General features: G+C 32.6%; 1 protein-coding gene across 1 annotated transcript in view; it reads right to left on the bottom strand.

The window, feature by feature from the left end:
- Window positions 1–6638, bottom strand: part of LOC108972696 (coiled-coil domain-containing protein lobo) — a 194348-nt gene that overhangs the window by 162634 nt on the left and 25076 nt on the right. The window lies entirely within an intron of this gene.

Raw genomic sequence — 6638 nt, forward strand, 5'->3', positions numbered from 1 at the left:
CTGAAGTAATCCGTTGAGTTTACACCCTATTTATAAAATTTTTTAGAACCTTATATGTCAAGTCCTTCCTACAGTTACACTTTAACTAACCTCCCAACTTTGTTTTCTACCTACGTTTTGTTTTGTTCTTCCCTATCAGTTAATTAGGGTTTTAATACAGGACAATAATGTTTACAAAATTACCTTCTATCTAGATTTTGTTTTGCCTACCCACCAGTTTATTAGGGTTCAATAAATATGCTTAAATTTCAATTATTCWTATCTGGAAAAATTAGGGATTTATTTATTATATAACTAATTTTTTAATCATATTTTTGCTACTTATCTTATGTGCCATATATATTCTTGTCAAAAAAAAATCTTCTATAAAAAAAATGTATGATATAATTGTCTGATCTGTAAAATTTCCCTGAATACTGTATTCATCAAGCAATTTTAGTGAAAATACTAAGGCCTTAATTACAAAAGAGGCCTTGCAGCCTATCGAACTACATGTATGTTTAGTTCCTACCTACGTTAATACCCCGGTTTTGTTTTGTTCCTACCTAAGAGTTAATTAAAGTTTTAAAACATAATGCTCTATTATTATATTAATATATAGTAAAATATGCATATAAAAAAATTTGAAATTTAATTATTTTATGGCAAATAAAAAAAATATTTTTTCTCCTTATTCTTATGTTATAATAATAACCATTTGCTTAGAATATATTATTTGTATAGTGGATAATTCTGATTAAAATATAGAAAATATAATGTAGATTATTAATTAGATCCATTACACCTACAAACTATATTACATTGTGGATATAAATTGATTTGCTATTTAATAAAAAAAGTTATTCATGTCAAATTTTGTAATGATATTTARCCAAAGTTGCCCATATATGAACTTGATTTCGATTCTTTATTTGTATGGCAGGTTTTGTTATCTGACCTTCAAAATTTCTTCAACTATTGTATTGTATCTTAACATTTTTTTCGGATATTACATAATTACCGTAAGCAGTAATCCATATCAAATTTCGTAAAGATACCACGTCAAATGCGAAAATTTTCCATACAAGAACTTCATTCCAATCATTCAGTTTGTATGGAAACTATATGCTATAGTTAACCGATCTGAAATATATTACATTATTTCTAACAACAATAATTCATGTAAAATTTCATGAGGATACCACGTCAAATGCGAAAGTTTGTCATACAAGCCCTTTACTCCGATCGCTCAGTTTATATGGTAGCTATATGCTATAGTTAACCGATCTGAACAATTTCTTCGGAGATTACATTGTTGCCCTAGAAAATAATCTATACAAAATTTGGTGAAGATACATCGTCAAATGCGAAAGTTTGCCATACAAGCCCTTAACTCCGATCGCTCAGTTTGTATGGTAGCTATATGCTATAGTTAACCGATCTGAACAATTTCTTACATTGTTGCCCTAGAAAATAATCTGTACCAAATTTGGTGAAGATACATTGTCAAATGTGAAAGTTTTCCATACAAGAACTTGATTCCGATCGTTTATATGGTAGCTATATGCTATAGTGGTCCGATATTGGCCGCTTCGACAAATGAGCAGCTTCTTGAAGGGAAAATGACGTTTGCAAAATTTCAAAAGGATAACTTAAGAACTGAGGGACTAGTTCGTATATATATAGACGGATGGACGGACGGGCAGACAGACAGACGGACATGGGTAAATCGACTCAGCTCAACATACTGAACATTTATATATATTCTTTATAGGGTCTCCGACGCTTCCTACAAACATCGTGACAAACTTAATATACACTGTTCAGGGTATAAAAACTTAATATACCCTGTTCAGGGTGTAGTAAATGAAGAAAGGTAGGACTAAGTTCGGTTGCAACCAAACATCTTATACTCCTGCACCTTGCAAGAATCAAAGCTAAGGAAATACTTTAAGGTGTAAAACGTCAAACGTTATACATATACTCTATATAACTCATACACTGACCCGGTTTTATTTATATCAATCACATACTATTAACTTGCCACATACTAAAAAATAAATAATATAGAGCAAAGTCAGCCGGATTATCAAAAATCTTTATATTAGTTATATTCTGGCTAGATCAATTTTATCAAATTTAACAACAAAGATACACTGTTATGAGCAGAACACGCTCTCTCATTACACCCTTAACAGGTTATATTAAGTTTGTCATGAATTTTGTAACACCCAGAAAGAAGCGTCGGAGACCCTATAAAGTACATAAACGATCACTATGTTGAGCTGAGTCGATTTAGCCATGTCTCTCTGTATATATGTAAATATGTAATATCGGAAGAAATTGTTCAAATCGGCTTACTATAGCATCTAGCTGCCATACAAACCGAACGATCAGAATCAACAGCTTGTAAGAAAAACCTTTGTATTTGAATTGGTATCTCCACGAAATTTGACAGGGATTACTGCTTAAGGTGATAATATAATCTCCGAAAAACTTGTTCAGATCGGATTACTATAGCGTATAGCTTCCATACAAACGGAATTCATAGTTATTAAAAAAATGCAGCTGTGGAGGGTATATTAGCTTCACTGCAGCCGAAGTTAACTTTTTTCTTGTTTTCATTGAGATAACTCACATAATAGCCGATATATGCAATATAAAGTCACCCGAAAAATCGAAAATATTTACATTAGTTATAACGGCGCGAAGAATTGTATTGCCCGATTCAACCCATTTTTGACGCACAGATATAGGGCTTGAACGGTTCTTGTTAGATTTGAACAATTTTTAATCAAAAGGTGGCATACACTAAATGTATGTTTCGTGCAAAGTTTTATACTGTTATACTCGTATTAATTATCCCTAGGTATAGAACTTCACAAAAAAATAAACGGTGCCTGTCATCGTGATCATTTATATCTATCTCGTTTAGGTTTAGGTTATATATACAACCGTTAAGTGAACGAAACTATTATACTCTATTAAAATCGTAGAAAATATAAAAAATGTTTTTTTGTTTTAATTCGTTTCACTGTAGGTATGTTGAAATTACTTTTATGACCTCAACGGTTGTCGTAACTTTGTGTCCTATGCTATCACCTGATATGCAGACGTAGAGGCCATTCAAAAGGCTTGCACCGGCATAATGGCAGCCATACCGGCCAACGAACTAAAACACTCGTTCRACATGCTTTTGGACCGTGCAAAAAGCTGAATAGAAGCAGAAGGAGACTATTTTCAATAAAATAAATTTATTTTACAAAAAAAAAAACATTTGTCCTTTTTTTTAAGTCCTGTTTACTTTGAAAAACACCTTGTCTAGCAAAAACACTTAAATTTGGAAAATATGTGTATAAGGCTCATTCTTATATCTTGGTTACAAACAGGCAACGTCATGGTTATTCACAGCACGGTATTGGACCGTGGTACGACCAGTCTTGTGCCATTGAGTTGAAATCTTGGAACAATTTCCGAAAAATTTTCGACTTAGTCAGAATCGGGTCTGATCAATGAAGGATAAGATAGAATGACGAAGTTGGCTAGCTAAAACAAGGTGAAAATTTTTTGCAAACGCATGATATCCTGTGTTATGTGACAGGTGTTACAAAAGGTAATCAAAATTACACTCGTGTCCACGCAAAGCTTACCACTATACTTTCATAAATTTTTTTCGGAATTTTTCGTTCGTTCGAATTTTCTTCAATTTTATTTGTTTTTATGTTTTTAGTAAGCATAAGTGTAATCTGTTRTAACATGTTTTGAGAATACTTTACTTTAATTTGGGCTTGTTTCGGTTTCAATTTGAATTTATGGGCTGGTCGACTCCCTCACCTAACGTTAATCGAATTGAGTATCTTCGGGCAGAGGTCAAGAGGCTCTAGGGAAGGAGAACTCATGAAATACGAAGCAATTATGGAGTGAATAAACAATGGAAGACCATTTTCATCGAGAAATGCAGGCTTTTGGTGGAAACCATATCTAGGAAATTTCGTAATTCGACGAAGTACTAATTTAGCTTTAGGTGATCATTTAATAATTAGTTAAACAAAGCTTAATGCTCTGTAGCTACATTTTTTAGTTTTTCTTTGCAGATTATTTTTAAACATGGTTTTCAAATGTCTTTGCCAAAAGTTTGGGTGCTGAATACTTCCTATTAGATACAATTCATAGGTACATATACATACGTTTCCCATTTATTACCCATGTATATACATATGCATATTCAGATTTGGGTGTTACATGCGTTAAACAGTCAACAAACTAACTGTTCAATTTTACGAAACAACAAAAAAATTCACGACATTATCAATTGAAATCCCAATGACGCCTGCAAGCATTCAGTAAACGAAGATTGAACCGAAGAAGCACTATCAGGGATGCAGACGCTACTTTCCACATGCTTATGCATATCGTCAGAGCGCAAAGAGAGCGAACATCTTTATGAATAGCAGCAAATAGGACTCTATACGAAAGTGTGAGCAAAACAAAAGTCAGATAAATCACAACAACTAAGTTGCATAGTATAACCACAAGAACAAAACAAAGAGCCGTTCAGCATTTTTGAACAGGTTTGAGTTTCTATTAAAGCAATAAGGAAAGGAGCGTGATATTAACATCGGTAAGTTGCCAGTTGGCCAGAATGAAAAGCCGCTGTCCGGCGAAGACGCTAAATGTGTTCTTGCCATTTCAATGCAAATGGGTACGTATATGCATATTTACATAGCCAGTCTCTTCAAGAAACCTACCTTACTAGTAAATTTAGATGGATCTATTCTATATACACGAATAAATAAATATGTACATATACACATAGGCGTAGGTCTGAGCCAAATAAAATCTTGAAGTGAGCATATTTCCACTGAAGAAATTTAAACCAAAGATTTATGTATATATGTATACATATGTGAAACAGGGATATTATAGCGAATCGTATTTGTAAAACGTGTGATTGACGGATAGATATCCTTACATATTCACGTAAAATACTAAAGTATTTCTAAAGGGAAATGTATTTTTTCTTAGCCATACATATGTGTATGTATGTATGCACATTTCAAATCTAAAGTATGTACCTACATATGTATATGTGTATATGTATGTATCTACGTGCATGTATGTACATGTCCAATCTAAAGCATATACCTAAGTATGTATTGTATATGTATGTATGTGCATATCTAGCCGGATGAGAATACTTTGCAAAAATTTTATTTAATGTATTGTATTCTTGAAACGAATGTAAACGAAAGCAACAACATCACGAATATAAACATACAGGCATTAATAAATAAGACGTACATATCTAGTTTTCACTATTGCTTACTTTAGTAAAAAAACAATTATTTATATTTCAATGTCCGTCTTACTCCATAGCAAATGTATGTATATACATATGTAATACATATTATTATATGATCGTTTTAACCGATTCGGGGAAAATATGATAAAGTATAATAGTTATTGAGAAGTGAGGATATTAGAAGTAGTACAAAAATTATAGACGTTCCTACTTATGTATATGTACATATGTACATACATACATATATACATAATATAAACAAATCTACAAACCGACTTATATTTTAGTAAATTCATGTATGCATTTGAATATATGCGCTTTCAAATGTATTTCTGCCTAACCGAAATGATGCAGCATTTGGTATRTGTGTACCTAACTTTGCAATCGTATAAAAATGTACACATACAGCACATACCCAACAGGTAAAGGTATTAGACGAGAACTGAGACAATTAATTTGAAACAGCTCGAGATAACATTAAATTATTTATTGTATTTAATCTAAACATTAAAAGCTAATGAAGACATATTTAACGAAATAATTTAACTTTTAAAATAAGAATTCTTCTAATATGCATAACGGTGATATTTTTGTTTTTCAGTGTTCTTGCATATACTTAGTTGGGTATATATGTACATACATATGTATATGTTTAAGTATTCTACATTCGTTCGTTGATGTAGAAGTCACCGTCTTGGTCTATACCATTTTTTCAATCATGTCCACCTTTGTCTTTTATATTCATTTCCATTATGCTTTTGTGCTCTTTCCTGATTTTCACCCGTTTTGGTCAAGTCATATATGCCATATACATGCAACGCGATACATAAATACATATACCCACATACATTCATTAACAATAGAACGCTCAATTATGCGTATACATTTGCATGCCTGGTTGGGAGTATGTTTTACATACATATGTACGTATACATACATACGTACATCAGCTTTACTGTTGCGTGCAAACTCACAAACGAAAAGCTGAACCACGTCGTCTTCCTATTAAACACGCACCCCCTTTTCCTCTCTGACAAAACACGAGTTCAACGTAAAAACGGATTCGTATATCGCACCATGTTCAGTTGTTAATCTCATCATACTACAGTACTTGTCTCTACGCAAACCCGCGTTTGCTCTGTCCTATGCGTGTATACGTGCGACGTACTACCACAAATACGTACATATACATATGTATATCATCTACACATGTATCAAAATACATCTTATATTTTCTAAATAGGCGCATTCTAAACGTATTGATCCATATATTCAACCTACCAACCGCTCAGGATGGCCCAGCTAGCCTAGGCAAGAAATAGGCCTGATGTTCATTCATATGTACATATACATATGT

This window comes from Bactrocera latifrons, unplaced genomic scaffold, assembly GCF_001853355.1.
Source record: "Bactrocera latifrons isolate USDA-ARS-PBARC rearing strain unplaced genomic scaffold, ASM185335v1 scaffold_417, whole genome shotgun sequence".
Classification (NCBI taxonomy): Eukaryota; Metazoa; Arthropoda; class Insecta; order Diptera; family Tephritidae; genus Bactrocera; species Bactrocera latifrons.